The 17,332-nt window shown below is 38.9% G+C and overlaps 1 long non-coding RNA gene across 1 annotated transcript; it reads left to right on the top strand.

The window, feature by feature from the left end:
- The first annotated feature begins 1,310 nt into the window (after positions 1 to 1,310).
- On the top strand, positions 1,311 to 5,822 carry LOC120070787. Its single transcript, XR_005480023.1, has 3 exons — positions 1,311 to 1,750; positions 1,839 to 1,912; positions 5,633 to 5,822. It is a non-coding gene; the product is annotated as an uncharacterized LOC120070787 (long non-coding RNA).
- The last annotated feature ends 11,510 nt before the right edge of the window (positions 5,823 to 17,332 follow it).

The following is a 17,332-nucleotide window of genomic DNA, read 5'->3' as shown; positions in this document are numbered from 1 at the left end:
ACTTCAAACTGACCCAAAAACTGATTCTCAACTGAATCCATTTAGCCTACCAAGGGACCATTTTTTTTTTATGACTTGTGCTTGAAGTCCAACGGTACATGAATATTGACTAAACTATTTAGCCACAAATCCACCATCCGTTAACGTTAGGCATCCACTAAAGACCGACAAGAATGCACTCGTCCACCACAGATATATTTGTGTCATCGAATATAACCATTCAACAGTAACGATAACCCTTCACTCAGATGCCGTAAGTAAGCTTTGGACCAATTACTGTTTTACACTGTAGTTCTCTAACCCTAAGTACCATTGGATCCCTAAGAAACAATACATCATAGTCCCTACTATAGTGGACACTCTTGGCTATGAGTAAAGGTGTGTGGCACCACATGTTTATCCCCGGAATCAGCCTAAGGGAGAATTATCTACTTTACCCTTGGCTTCGGGAAGAAGTAGATTTCATCTTGTGTAGCTGTTCCCAGATCCCAAATCGCCCCGAATCCAAAACTTGGTAGGTTGAGTTTGGCATGCTGCCACTCGGCCATCGCAAACAAAGACTGCCCTACAGGTAGATTCCCAACTCACCCAGGATTAAGGTCATATTACCTATGGTCATCCTAGTGAAGTGAAGTCTCTGTCATGAATGATTCACTTCGTGGTTCGATCTTATAAAAACTCCTTTGTATAGGACACCCCCGCTCGCATGTCTCCACATGAATGATTAGGATTAGATCATTTGTAGCACATCACAACACTTGTTACTATCTACAAAGCAGGCCGCATCCGTAGTGTCACCAGGATAAGGTTTCCCTCCTATATTCATATACTACGGACCATTTTTGTTATCACTTAAGGCATAATCCACTTGTATGTCTCCACATACATGCTTAAGTTATAACAACAACCAGAGATCTTAGTTTATTGGTTTGTGGTAAAGCAATTTGTAACACCCCAAATTTTTATTATTTATGTAATTTCAGTAATCTTTATTATTTGAGGGCATTTTTGGAATTTTTGGACTTTAAGTGTAATTGCGGAAATTTAATTACTGAATAAGGGGTGTTTCAATTTAATGGTTTTGGAAATTGGACTTTTCATGGCTAATAATTTAATTTGAGATTAATATCAAAAATTAATTTCAAATTGGAAGGGGAAGGGTTGCTTTTGAAGATTTGGGGGAAAAAGAATTTAATAAAATGAAATGAAAAAAAGAAAAAATAATAGAATAAAATAAAGTAAATATATTATTATATTATATTATATTTTTTTTCCTTTTCTTTTATTTCTTTTATTTTCTTCTTTCTTCTTTTTATTTCCCCCTTCTTCTTGGCGTCTCCCGAGAACCCCCCCCTCGGTGTTTTTCTTCTTCGCACCCTAACAACCGTCCACCGCCTCCGTTCCTCCCTCGCCTCCGATTGCGCCGCCACGCCGAACGTCCTCCTCACCGTCAGCCTACACAGCCGCTCAGCTACTTTGCAAGCCCTCCGCTCGTCCGTGACCCGCGCGTTGAAGCCAAGCACCACGAGGATCGGACATTGTGCGAGCTGCTCGCCCAACTTTTCTCCTCCGCGAGCCGCTCGTCCAGTCAGTCTCCTCCGTCGTCTCGCCTAGTTTCGACCGTACGTGAGCACCTGCTTCAAACCGCAACGTCGCTCCAGCTGCACGTTCGCCGCCCCAGCCGTACCGCTGTCGGTCGCCTTCGCCCTGCCGCGTCGAATCCGTCTTGAACTTCGTCAAATCTGTTGGGGTAAGGTTGTGTCGGTTCATTTCGTTCTCTTGGCCATTAGTATTGTATTTCAGTGTTATGACTTGCCTTCGTTGGATTTTGTTTCAAGCCTAAGCTGTCAAGGAGTTTGGGAGTTAAAAGGTGGCACCGTCAAGGAAGGTGGAATTGATTTTTATTCTTTGGGTAAGTTCTTGATAGTTTGGATTTAGACTTGAAGTCTTACAATTGTAACTTGAATTCAAATTTGAGTGTCGTTTTTGTGGTTAGGGCTGGGCTGCTGATATAGTTTGATGGTCTGATTTTTATCTGCAGATTTTCGATTTAGGTAAAGTTAAATTGAAGATCTTTAAATAATTTGGTTAATTGGATTTAGACCCCAAAGATGAGTTTAAAACTTTGGATTTGTTATTTTTGGACCAGGGGTGCTAAATTAATATTTGTAATGTATGTTATAGGGTAGATTCAAAGTCTTCCAAGAGTTGTAAGAGGGTTAATTACTTGGATTAATTTGTGACCAAATTTGAAGTAAGTAATCTTACTACTAGAACTGTCCATGGGCCAGGCATTAGATGTATGGTAGTATGATAGATGAATATTATGATAGAACGATGGCATGATAGACTGATAGTATAGTATAGCCGATGCATATTCTTGTATGAGGATCTGAAAGATTTATTTGTACACGTAGATACTTGAATGCTAGCATGAGATGATATTGATTCCATGAGGTTGTATATGATCTGTGGATATTGATGCATATATGTATGTTGTAGAGCCATGATGTTGAGGCGTATATGCATGTCATAGGACGATATTTAGAATTAATTATATGCTTGAGACTATGTATGATTTTATCTTATTATTAGATTGCCCACAGAATGGTTTTCCTTCGGGGGCATCCACTAGATTATGTTTCATTCAGACTTCATCCAGAGGTGATTCATCGGATTCACCAGATATTGTTTTTCCTTCAGTTTCACCCCATGAATAGTGGACATACTTAATTAACAGAGGATAAAAACAGTTCTGCATGATATTCATTTCGCAATGAGACTTAGAGTTTATATGTTACCACTAGTAGGTATAGCATCATTAAGGAACATAGCTGCCTAACCTACCTCCTGTAGTGGGGTTACTTAGTAGTATTTCATTATCATTCTTATCTCATTGTCTGTTGTTTTTAGTAAAGTAGAGATGCACCAGCGATGGACAATTCGAAGATTCGTTTATCGAGCCACGGGGACTAGTTATGCTCGCTCATTGAAACTTAGATTTCTCATGTTTTCTTAAACTTTCACGTTTATATTGAAAACCTACTATTAAGATTGTGTTTTTAGACTTATATAACATATTAAGATTTATTACCCCATTGTGTTTTAATATTGCATCTTTAATACAGCTGACTTTGAACTCTACCTTATTATTTAGCCGATTTATTTCACCATAAAAGAGTTCTTTTTAATTCCATTTGAATGCATGTATTAAACGCCCCTAACTTAAGTCCTAGGGGCCAAGTCGTTACAGTTTGGTCTTATCAGACCCCATTTTTGGTTGTAGACTGATCTTACTACGTAAGTCAGGTAGTCCCTGTGGCCCATAGTAACGATTCCCAATACATCGTCAGTAGTGAACGTACTAATGAAAGTTTCAGTGATATATGAGATTATTGATGTAAGTTTCGTTAGCATCGATTTCTAGAAGAATCCAGAGGTAAAGAGCTAAATTATGATTCTATGACAGGACGATGACACCTAAACTATGAGCCTAAGAATGCATTGTTAGAGAAGGGTACAAGAGGGACTGAGATAGCTCAAACTGTCCCTGGATATGCTCCAAAATCCCTATTCACCTATGGCCAAGTCGATGAAGAGCGTGAGTGAAGCCATAATTAGTGAAAGTTGTTTGCATCCTCCCGAATGGGAAAACTGCAGGAGTTGATCTGTAACACGAAGGTAGGACAGACTGCCCAGAACCAGGCTCAGGGAACTGGTGCCACCGTAGCAGTTACAGCAGACTCGACCGCAGGATAGAGACATGCAGGGCCTGTCTCTTGAGGCTAAACATTCGATTATTGAGGAAGTTTGACCTCGCTTCTTTTGATGGATCCTTGGGGACCCACCAAAGCAAAGATGTGGTTTTCATCTATTGAGACGATATTCTGTTTTTATGAGATGCCCGGAAGAGCAAAGCTTGAATACGCTTTTTCATGTTGACTGCAACGCAGAAAATCTGGTGACGTTCACAAGAAATTGATTGATACTGGTGGAACTTGCAACCGGGAGTAGTTCAAGGAGCGCTTTATAAGAAATATTTTTCTGCCAACACCCGGTACAAACAAACCAGCGCCAAATCCTTGAACTTTGAAACAGGAGTTATGTTCATTGGCGAGGTAGTAATACAAGGAATTTGATAAAAGCTGTCCCACTTTGCTCCTAAACTAATAAGCCACTGGACGGCAGCCAAGGAACGAGAATTCATCCAGGTTTGAGGACCAGGACTGCGAGTATGTACATGCCTTGGACCTCAAGATGTATGCCGGCGGCACAACGAGCCGCCATGAGGATTGATGCTAACTCCCAAGCAGGAGAAGAAGTATAGGAGGTCACTCGGGTTGGTACCTCCTGCAGGTCAGAAAGGAAGCTGAGCCCAATCCTAAGCATCGGCAATAGGAACCAGAACACATGAATGCATCCACGTCAGTGGAGACAAGTAGGGCTCCCAAGTTGTGACCATCGAGGAGGATAGGCCGATCTGTACTATTTGTGGTAGGCGACACTGGGGACGTTGCCTAGTCGACTCTGGGGTCTGTTTTCGATGTGGCCAGAAGGGGTATATGTCAGAGAAATGCCCAAGGAGGAACGCACCTGAACTCAGGGGCCAGCTCGTAAGCTCGTTTCAGGGAGGCCCAAGTCGTTTTTGTGGTTAGGGCCACTACTTTGGGCTGCCGTTATAGTTTGGTGGTCTGATTTTTATCTGCGGATTTTCGATTTAGGTAAAGTTAAATTGAAGATATTTAAATAATTTGGTTAACTGGATTTAAACCCCAAAGATGAGTTTAAAACTTTGGATTTGTTATTTTTGAACCGGGAGTGCTAAATTAATATTTGTAATGTATGTTATAGGGTGGATTCAAAGCCTTCCAAGAGTTATAAGAGGGCTAATTACTTGGATTAATTTGTGACCAAATTTGAGGTAAGTAATCTTACTACTAGAACTGTCCATGGGCCAGACATTAGATGTATGGTAGTATGATAGATGAATATTATGACAGAACGATGGCATGATAGACTGATAGTATAGTATAGCTGATGCATGCTCTTGTATGAGGATCTGAATGATTTATTTGTGCACGTAGATACTTGAACGCTAGCATGAGATGATATTGATTCCATGAGGTTGTATATGATCTATGGATATTGATGCATATATGTATGTTGTAGAGCCATGATGTTGAGGCGTATATGCATGTCATAGGACGATATTGTGATAATTATGATGCTGAGACTATGATAGTGATTTTACTGATTAGTTAGATGCCCACTAGAGATTGTGTTTCCTTCGGGATTCACCAGATTGTGTTTCCTTCGAGATTCACTAGATTGTGTTTCCTTTGGGATTCACCAGATATTGTGTTTCCTTCGGGATTCATTAGATTGTGTTTCTTTCGAGATTCACCAGATATTGTGTTTTCTTCAGGATTCACCAAAGGTAATGAACATATTTAATTACAGTAGGATAGAAACTAGTTTTGCATATATATATACGTGTCCCATGAGGACTAGGGCAATTTATATGTTCCACCAGAGGTAGGCATCTAGAGGACATAGATGCCTAACCTGACCCCAGTAGTGGGGTTACTTATTGAGTATTTTATATTCATTCTTTCTCATGTTGTTGTTTTAGGTAAAGGTAGAGATGCACTAGTGATGGACAAGCGGAATTTGTGATCGAGCCACTGGGACTAGTTTTGTACTTTCGCTCATGAGACTAAGATTTCCTTTCATGTTTTGCTTTATTTTTAGTTTTGATATTTGAAACCTACTATTAAGAATTGTTTTCAAACTTATTTATTAACATTTGTGATTTTTGGGTACCCCATTGTTGTTTTCATTATTTGCATTTAATAAAGGACTTTTGAACTTACCTTATTCATTTAGCATATTTTACCATAAAAGAGTGTCATTTTAAGTTCCATGCATGCATGTATTAAGTAACAGCCTAACTTAAGTCCTAGTGGGTCGGGTTGTTACACACTTAAAACATCTCATGTTTCATAGACAACAATGAAGAAAATATCTCATATTATTACATCACAAGTGTTTGTTCACTATAGGTGTTTACAAACTACAGGACCCAATGAAAGTTTTGCGCATCAATCCCAACACATTCTGTAGCATAGTTGGTCCATGGTCTCTTCTTGGTCGCATGGTCTCTCTTTGGACGCATGGTCCCTCCTTGAGCGCATGGTTCTTTCTATTTTCCTCCATTTCTCAACACTTATATAGCATCAATTCTAGCTCAACTTAACCAAAACTTCCTTTATGAAACTTGTTAAGAGTTGTCTCAGGAAGCTTACCTCCAAATTTGAGTCTCTAATTCCTCCTCTGTAGCTCAATGCTCCAAATATCTCAGCCTACTCTAGATGCTTTGAATTCTGACCTTCATTGAGTTCCCTTCACTTTTGGTCATCCTTTTGGCCAAATCTCCTCATGGTAGCGCAGGGTTATATTCTACACTCAAAGAGATTCAACATAGTTGAAAATATTTTTCTTAGCACCAGACAAATGCTCACACTGTGTGCTTTTTTCAACCCTTAGTCAGCTGCTTACTTCTTCATCACCTAAATCCCACGTTCAACTTTCAAAATATATAACTCGAAATCTATTCATTAAAATATGAAACTTCCTTCTATAAACTTATTACATATTCTTTGGACTAACGTTCAAAATTGGAGCTCTTAATTATTCTTGAAACGCTCGAAATTTATCAAACATCATGGACTGCCCTGATTGAACATAGAATCTGCACTACCTTGATTCTTCTTTGATTTTCAGCATCATTTGTGGGAGTTTTCCTTCAGAAGCCCCACATTTTCTTCCTCCCTCATCCAGCTTTCAGATGGCTCTAAGATCACCTCTTTTGGCTGAGTAAAAAGGGCCAAATCAATCCTCTTTCCACAGTCCATATTTATAGAAAATTCTACTTGAATTCCATCTTCCTCAATTTTGCCAAGTAACCTCCCTTAGCTGGCAATTTTCTCTTATTTGACTAACTCTTATCATGCCACGTCATGCTTCAGCCATATTATGTGTCTTGCACCGCCCAATACTTTACTTTCAACACATGGAAGCTTACTTCAACGTATGGATGTTCCTTTGCTCCCAACGCATCACTAGGTTTCAAGCTTCCCAACGCATGACATTTCTCCAAGCTAATCCAACCTCTATGGTAAGCCAACCAACGCATGGTTTGCCTCTTCCTCAAGCTAAATCCTTCAAAATGAGCTTCCTTCACCTCATGACATAGCTTAAAAATGTCAAGACATCCAGTGTAAAGAATATGAGGGTTCTTGATAAGGTAGAAACGTCAAGAACAGTGACATTTGACGTGATTAAATGTCAAATATCAAGATATTTTTTACTTGATATGTTAAAAATGTGAAGATCTACTTTACTTGATAGGTGAAAAGTGTCAAGAATATGTGGTATTCTTGACAACAATAAAGTGTCAAGTACAAAACTTCTTGACAATTCCCACTTGTCAAATATATCGATATCTTGACACATATGACTAGTCAAGTCTATTTGTGATTTTTTCTTAATTTTTAATATAGATGTTTACCTATATATATGACAAAAATTCATCAAACTAAATAAACAACCACATACATTTTCAATCTTATCAACCAAAATTTCCTCCAATACACTTAACAAAAGATCACTTCTCTTCAACATTGTAAATATATGGACAACCTCATATAAACAATTTCAACATTAGTCAACCTCATATGAACAATTTTCAAAAGCATATAACAACTATGAACCCCAATATGAACATTTTTCCAAAACTACAATCAATAATGTCTATACTTCTGGAATTCCCACTTGCTGTTATCTGAAAAACACAACAAAAAATCAATAAAAAAAAAAGGTACAATTTTCATACAGTTCTATGCATTAAAAACATTAAATCATAATAAAGTATACCCCAATGATTATTTCACATATAAATTAGATATAATTTAGCTATTTTTTAACGTGCTTTGACTCAAATGGATGTTTGACGTGTAATTTCTCTGACTGTGCAAACTGCGAAACTCTATGTGTTCATCAGTCATATACTTTCAGCTCTCTTCTGTCCAAGCTTTATTGGGAAAACGATAAAGAGAGAATAGTTATAGTAAGAACACATGTGAATGATCGTGCATAAAATCATGCAGAAAAACGCAACTGGGAAAAATCATTTTAGCAAATCAAAATTTGATAAGGAAAGCACATGGTAAGGCAAATTAAGCTACTCTAACAGCTACAACAAAATGCAGTAGAATCAAATATTCTTTAAGCATATCAGACTTCAGCAAATTCAATACTGCACTGATAATTATCATTGAGTTGCTTAATATCAATGCATTTCCCTTCTTGCAGTTCTTATGTTCAGAATCTTTTCTTCTACAACAGTTTTGAAATGTACTTCCAATTCTAGTTTTTGTTGGTAGTTTTTCATAATTCCTTCTTTCTTGGTTTGCATCAATACTGGAAGCGTTGTGCGAGAGTGATGAATTTCTCTTTTGCGGGGGTGGAAAAAGGCAGAAAATTCGATCGTTTAGACTTGAAAATTGCAACAGTTCATATTTTTTTTTTCCTATGTAGCCATTATTTAAGTGTATCATGCTTATAGATATAAAGCAAAAATCACATCGCAAAAGATTTACCTTATCAAAACACTCATCTATGGAAGGAGTCTGGCTTTCGCTTTTTATTGAAATCTGAGATGCAAACTACATACTTTTTGTTTGTGACAGTATTTCAACCCACACTCATCAAAGCATCAACTTGTTCATCTGTCCAATCATCTAACATCAACGAAAGAACCTGGCATAATTTTAGATTCAACAGTAAATTTATAGTTTAGAAGATCTTGTTAGAAAGAAAGAATGAAAATGCTATACTTATTCTCAAATGACTTCTAAAGCAAAAATCAAAAGGCCGGACAATTTGTAAGAACTAGACATCAAGAATTGAAGTGAAAAACACGTGGAGAGAGTTATGCAAAATACCTCACCTCACACGTTGTTGGATTGTATGTCCTAAAATTCGGAGTTTGTAAAGTTAAATATATTCTATTATCAATAAAGATGTTATTCGACATTACTTCAATAAAGTTATTATTGAATCTATTAAGTGTACTTATATGAATATTTGAACTTTATGTGGAGACATAAAAGTAGATCAAGTTCGAGTATATAGTCAAAATGATCTATAGTATACGAATAAGGTTGGGTGCTTTATTCTAGTAATATTATCGAATGCGGCCCACTCTGTAGTTGTTACAATTTGTTGTAAGATGCTATAAACAAAGCTCCTTGGTTATTATATGTAAACTTAAGCATGTATATGTGATATAAAAATGGATAATTCCTTAAGTGATAACCTAGATAGGTCTGTAGCATAAGGATTAAGGTGGGATACCTAATCCTAGTGACACTATAGATACAGCCCGCTTTGTAGAGGTTTGCAAGTGTTGTAAACTACTACAGATGATAGATCCTGACCTAGTCCAGTCGCGGGTGGTCCTGTAGACCCATGCTTTGAAAGTGACCCTCAAACACTGTAGCCATGAGAGCCTTCGTAAATGGGTTAGCAACATTGTGCTCCGAAGCAATCTTCGTGACGATCACATCCCCTCGATACACTATCTCGCGGATCACATGATACTTCCGCTCTGTGTTTGCCGCTTCTGTGACTCCTAGGCTCCTTGGAGTTTGCCACAACACCATTATTGTCACAATAGAGGGTGATTGGCCTAGACATATCTGGAATAACTTTCAATTCTATCAAGAACTGTCTGAGCCAGACAACCTCTTAGCAGTTTCGCAAGCTGCTACGTACTCCACCTCTATAGTGGAGTTGGCGATGCACCCCTGCTTAGTACTTCGCCACACTACAGCTCCTCCATTAAGAGTAAAAACTGACCTTAAAGTGGACTTGCGAGAGTTTTTATCAGTCTGAAAGTCAGAATTCGTGTATCCAGTACGGATTAAATCCCTAGATCCATACATGAGCATGTAGTCCCTCGTTCTCCAAAGATACTTGAGGATGTTTTTCACTGTTGTTCAGTGACCTTGGCCTGGGTTAGACTGATACCTACTGACTATTCCCACAGCATAGCAGATATCTGGCCGAGTGTAGAGCATCGCATACTTCAAACTGCCAACGATAGATGCATATGAGACTCGTCTCATCTCCTTAACCTCTTGAGGCATCTTAGGACACATGTCCTTAGACAAAGTGACTCCATGCTTGAACGGTAGTAGGTCCCTTTTGAAGTCCTACATCGAGTACTTGAGCAACATCTTGCCAATGTACGATGCCTAATACAGTGCTAGGATTTTGTTCTTACGATCCTAAAAGATCAATATACCTAGAACAAACTGAGCCTCTCCCAAATCTTTCATTTGGAATTGGGTCGCTAGCCAGTTCTTAACTACCGTCAGTAGACCTACATCATTCCCAATGAGTAGTATATCGTCTACATACAACGCTAAGAAAACTACTGAAGCGTTGATGATCTTCTTGTAGACACAAGGTTCATCAATGTTCTGGTCAAAGCCATACAATTTGATTGCAGTATCAAACCATATGTTCCAAGATCTAGACGCCTATTTCAGCCCATAAATGGACTGATTCAGTTTGTAAAATTTTTGCTCTTGACCTTGGGCAATGTATCACTCGGGTTGCGCCATGTAAATGGTCTCCTCAAGATTGCCATTCAGAAAAGCCGTCTTGGCGTCCATTTTCCAAATCTCATAATTATAATAAGCTGCAATGGACAGGAGGATGCGGATTGACTTTAACATGGCAACAGGCAAGAAAGTCTCCTCATAGTCGACTCCCTCTACCTGGGTATAACCCTTTGCCACAAGTCGAGGCTTGAAGGTTTGCACCTTTCCATCAGCACCTCGTTTGCGCTTGTAGATCCATTTACAACGTATAGGTCTTACCCCATCAGGCTGATCTACAAGATCCCATAGTGAGTTGAAGTACATCGACTCCATCTCGAGATCCATGGCTTTGACCCATTCATCCCGATCTACATCCTCTATTTCCTTCTGATAAGAAAACAGATCCTCAACGTCGCCATATGCTACCATAGCAAGGATTTCCGCGAAACCTAAATAGTGAATGGGTGGGTTCTCAACCCTCCCACTACGTCAAGGTTCCCTCAACTCCTGAGGTGGAACTAACCTACTAGATGAACTATCATCAACAACTCTTGCTGATGAAGTAGGCCCTTTAACAACTCTTGTTGAAGTTTTCGTAGTTTCATTGGAAAGCTCGCGTAACACGACTTTACTATGTGGACCATGCTCCCTAATATGATCCTCCTCTAGGAAAGTAGCGTTTGTGGAAACAAACACCCTATTTTCCAACGGATCATAAACTACTACCATAGCAAGGATTTCTGCGAAACCTAAATAGTGAATGGGTGGGTTCTCAACCCTCCCACTACGTCAAGGTTCCCTCAACTCCTGAGGTGGAACCAACCTACTAGATGAACTATCATCAACAACTCTTGCTGATGAAGTAGGCCCTTTAACAACTCTTGTTGAAGTTTTCGTAGTTTCATTGGAAAGCTCACGTAACACGACTTTACTATGTGGACCATGCTCCCTAATATGATCCTCCTCTAGGAAAGTAGCGTTTGTGGAAACAAACACCCTATTTTCCAACGGATCATAAACTGTCTCTTATACACATCTAGATGTGTATAAGAGACAGACCTGTTTCCACAACTCTAGAGGCTGTCTCTTATACACATCTAGATGTGTATAAGAGACAGATGTGGACCATGCTCCCTAATATGATCCTCCTCTAGGAAAGTAGCGTTTGTGGAAACAAACACCCTATTTTCCAACGGATCATAAACTAACCCCTCCCCCCCCCCGTGTACCTTTGGGGTAGCCTACAAAGAAGCATAACCTCGACCTTGGTTCCAACTTCTTAGGATTCCCCTTAAACACATGTGCAAGGCAACCCCAAATGCGGAAGTGACATAAACTAGCTTTATGCCCATTCCACAACTCCGGAGGTGTTCTCGCAACACTCTTGGAAGGAACATAGTTGAGTATGTATACCGTAGTCTCCACTGCGAAACCCCAAAACGAGTCCGATAAGGAAGCGTAATTCATCATCGAACGAACCATGTCCAATAAGGTTCTATTTCTCCTCTCCGCTACACCATTCTGCTGAGGTGTACCCGACGCTGAAAGTTGGGAAACAATTCCATGTTCTATTAAATAGTCCTGGAACCCGGAGTCCAAAAACTTTCCACCTCGATCCAATCAAAGTGTTTTAATCCGTCTATCCAATGCGTTTTCAACTTTAGCCTTGAACTCTTTGAACTTTTCAAAGGATTCAGACTTCCATTGCATCAGATAAACATACCCATACCTAGAGTAATCATCAGTAAAAATGATAAAATACTCATAGCCACCTCGGGCTCGCACATTCATAGGACCACAAAGGTCAGAATGTACTGACTCAAGAGGCTCTTTGGCTTGATAACCTTTTCCAGTAAAATGGTCTTTTAGTCATCTTACCCTCAAGGCAAGATTCACACACTGGTAAAGAATTTTCTTCTAACTCACTTAGAAGGCCATTCTTCACGAATCTTTCAATCCTATTGAGATTGATGTGCCTTAATCGAAGGTGCCAAAGTTAGGCATTTTTTTTTAGAGAAATTCGTTGATGTTTAGATTGAGTTACGATAGATCTAAAAAACTCTATGTTATTGATGGAACTTAAGGCTAACAGTCTTAGCACATACAAGTTACTTTCCAGATTAGCTGTACAAATTTCAACACCATCTTTATGCGTAAACACTATATCCACATTAAAAGAAAGCGTATTACATTGTAACAGACACTTTAGGGAAATAAGGTTCCTCTTTAGTTTAGGAACTACATATATATCTTTTAAAACTAGAAACCTATTCTATAAAGATAATTGGATGCCTCCCACTGCCACAGCTGAGACGACGTGCCTGGTGCCTACTCACATTGTCATCTCACCAGCTTCCAACTGTCGCCAGGATCTAATGCCCTGAAAAGAAGAACAAACATGATTAGTGACGCCCGAATCAATTATCCAGGTCGAATCATCATTCTCCACTAAACATGTTTCTAGTACAAGAGAATCATATTTACCTCTGTCTGCCTTAGCCTTAGCCTTGGCGGCCTTCCTTTCTTTCAACCAGCGAGGACAATTCCTCTTCTAGTGTCCGTCCTGGTTGTAATGAAAACATTTTTCTTTTTCAACTAGCAGCAGATGCCTCCTTGGGGTGATAGGTGGCAGGTTAGCAGGCGCTTTCCCTTTCCCCTTACCACTTTTCTTCTTCTTCCCCTTTGCAGAGTTAGAAGTAGAAGGTGTAGATTTCGTTCCTGAGGTCGAACCTCGATGGAACGTCCTAGAGGATGAAGCAACATTTGCCTCAGGCCTTTTCCTCTCCTTACTTTTCAGTAAAGATTGGTATGTCTGCAACTCGTTGAGCAGAGTTGTAAGGTATATTTTACTTTGTTAAGAATCACATTGCTAACAAAGGGTAGAAAGCTCTCCGGCAAGGAATACAGGATTATGCTAACCTGACTGCCCTCATCGATGCTAGACCCATTCATCTCCGCCACATTGAAGTGAACCATCATATTGAGCACATGTTCATGAACAGAGGTGTCTTCCTCTATTTTGGAGTTGAAGATGTATTTTAGAGCCTCGTGCTTGAGTTGTTCAGACGGTTGTCCAAACATCTCCCGCAAGGACTCCATGATCTCACGCGCTGAGACCATGGGCTCATGCTTCTTGGCCAACATGTCATTAAGACTGGCCAAGATATAGTCTCGGGCCTTCTCGTTTTCCCATGTCCATTGCTCGTATGCCTCTTGAACATTTCGAACGGCGTTGGGAGCTGGAATAGGAGGACAGACCTCCGTAAGGGAAAACATGAGATCCTCGATGATTAGTATTATCGGGATCATATGTTTCCAAGTAGAAAAGTTTTCGCCAGTAAGTTTGTCGGCGCTAAGAAAAGCTATAGTGGCTGTAGCCATTTTAAAACTTGTTGTTGAAAAACGAACAAACTTTTATAAGATTTTTCTAAACCACATTTTAACCAATTAGTTTTAGCAAAACAGTTTATAAGTACCCTAAGTGTTAAGACTTTTATTTTGTAATGATGCCTCAACGAGGCAAGACAAATGTCACCGATGGGGTGATCAGATGCCCCTTCACTAGGATGAGATATTCTCAACCATCATGTAGAACCAACTCTTGGAACTGAACCTAATAGCCATCATTTATTTGGTCTAGAACTGTTAACCCTTAACAATTCCGCATAAGTGTGACCCCTTTCTTTCGGCACAAGAGTCCTTCCCTAATGAGCCCACCGTAGGGAAGAAGTAGATTAAGACAAGATTCTAAGTAACCTTATCCTCCTACAGGAGATCAAATAAAGAAACACGCAAAACTGCTATCCTATAGGGGGACACTCCCAGGGTGCCTCGAGACGATGCGTAGAAACTTTATTTAATCAATGAGGGAGACCGTGGGATATGCGGTCGCATTTCTCGCTCTCACTTATTATGAACATTCTCTCCATCCACCTTGATATTGACCTACCCAAACACCATCCTTTAGGGGGACACTCCCAGGGTGCCACGAGGCCACGATGTGGACTATATGGGAGAAACGTGAAAGGTTTAAATGAAGCACCATATGCCCCAAGTACCTCCCACTGAATGTTCTTCCTAGAGGTTCATTAACCTAGACAATTCGGCTACTGATTATAGTCTAAGTCATCTTTTAATTCTGCTCATAGACAACTTTTGTCTATGAAATAAATAAGTTCAAGTAGTCACATTTAAACACTTCAATGGATTGTCCTTAACTTGTATGCATGCATCAAATCTATCTAATTCACCTTTCCAGGTAGGTTCCCAGGTAGGGGTGTTACGTTTCGGTCAACTTAAATACTTCAGCTTAGTCAGAACCCGCCTTAAACAAAAGATCCCTTATAGATAGATTTGTTACAATTTAACCTTCAATTAGTCAATTTAATCCTATTAAACTGATTAAAAGATTAAAGCCTAAGGGTTGCTAATCATATTAGAACTGTGATCTTAGGTCTATATCATCCAAGTTTTAAACATTTTAAACCTATGAATTAAACCTAAGTGAGCATGCATGTCTTTCTTATTGCTTTTAGTTCTAATTTCTCTTTAACCTTTAAAAAGAAACAACTAAAACACATTTCCATATAACAAGGTATTTATAACGCTTATAAAGGAACCTATGTTTCATGCTTCATACAATGTCCGATCATTACTATACATAACTTTTATATACAAGTAATAACCAAGCAAATATGCTTTCCATACACCCTTATACTATAACAATTATAATATAAAGATAATGCATGTCAATGCTTTTTATGCATGCATAAATATAAATTTTATATTATATGATGCATGAGCATGCTTTTACGTAATTTAAATCATACTTATTTAAATTATAACATTTATAATAAAGAGATGATGCATGACTAATGCATATCCTAAGGTGGGATTTTTCTATATGTGCATACCATATGACATATAATTAAACATACATCTCATGTATTAAACCAAAGATTAATGGACCGGGATGAACCAACACAAAATCAGAATGAAAAATTCTATCTATTACATTTTTCCACTGAGCAAATGGTTCACAGGCGAACTGGGTCTTGAATCACCAAGCGAAGCTCCATCATTTAGAAAACGCCTCTAGGTAAACGATCATGTAGCACATACTAGATGATAGTGCGAGAAGTTAAACGATTGCTTAGACGAAAACAAGGCTGCAAACCCTAATTGTCTAGACGATCGCTTAACACGTGAAAAGGTAAATGATTTATCACGCCTTTACTCCGTGATCATATAGTCAATAACTAAGGGATGAGGCTTGCTAAAATATACGATTGTCTAGTGCGCGTGCATGTTAAACGACACCTGAGCATCCGATACTCAACGATCGTCTACCCCATCGTCTACACGACCCGACCAACTCTTGATCGTCTTCTTCCTCGAAGAACAGCAACCCTTGCTTCGAACTTCTTCACGAACGAATCAAAACTCAAACTAACTTTGAAATTACATATTTGATAGCAATTAATGACGCCTAAAAACACAGTGGCCTTTACGATTAACTGAAAATGTAATAGAATTTAAGAAACCGAGGTTTCATCCCAGAAAACTCCATTAATCCACACATCTACAAACAAATTAACTATTAAAACAAAGAGTAGACATGCTGCTCCCACCGAGAATGTATATGCAATTCTTTGCATCAATGAAATTGGATTATCAGAAACCTGGCTCTAATACCAATTGAAGGAACTCTTATTCAAGAGTACCTATGAGTGAAAATGGATCTTTCCAATTCATTGTGACAGAATTTACACATATACATTTGAACATACAGATATGCATTGACAACGCTAAATTACTGGCATGCTTTAAAAGAAAAAATACAAGAAACCGAGAGAACATACCAGTTGAAGACTTCATTCACAAAACTCGCTCTCTCCATGAATGAACTCCTCTTGCTCTCGCTAGTCCAGCAAGTAATCACCCAACAACACCTCAGTCATCTACACGAACAGCTTCGCACAAACAACAGGCAACGGGAACGACACTACCACCTTGAGCCCTCAGTATTCGCAGAGTGAGAATCCAAAGGGTAGGCTTTGATGGAATTGGTAGAGAGGAGGAGGAGAGTCTATCGTGTACTACGATTAAGCAAGTGGGAGAATGAAAAGACTATCGTGTAGTCAGATGCTTGATCGTTTAGTGCGGTACACGATTGTGTAGTAAAAACTAAGCGATCGTCTATACGATCGTTTAGTTACACTTAGGCGCTAAGCGATCGTCTATGAAAAGGTAAGCGATCGTTTAGAAAAGCACGGGCGATTGTTTAGGAAAGTGTGGGTGCGGGTGCGCGATTGTTTAGTAAGTAGGTGCCATCGTATAAGCTCTCAACACTAAGCGATACAAGGTTAACACACCATGAGCGATTATGCGTCTCTCATGCAAAATGAAAACAATTTTCATTTTATTCTTCAGTTACTAAAACTGAATTGAACTTCCCACTAATGCATGAATTCAGAGAAAACGTCAGCCAATTATCTCATAACTGCCTAATTAATAAAATAATGAATATAATCATATTATATTATTAACCTATAATTTGATATCATATATCAACGATAGTGTTTTCTCCTAAACTTTATATAAATCATATTTATATCCAATTTCCTCCAAAATAATGTATCTCATACATTTAGTCAATCATA

This window comes from Benincasa hispida, chromosome 2 (genome assembly GCF_009727055.1).
Source record: "Benincasa hispida cultivar B227 chromosome 2, ASM972705v1, whole genome shotgun sequence".
Lineage (NCBI taxonomy): Eukaryota > Viridiplantae > Streptophyta > Magnoliopsida > Cucurbitales > Cucurbitaceae > Benincasa > Benincasa hispida.
This window is presented reverse-complemented; position numbering and strand designations above follow the sequence as displayed.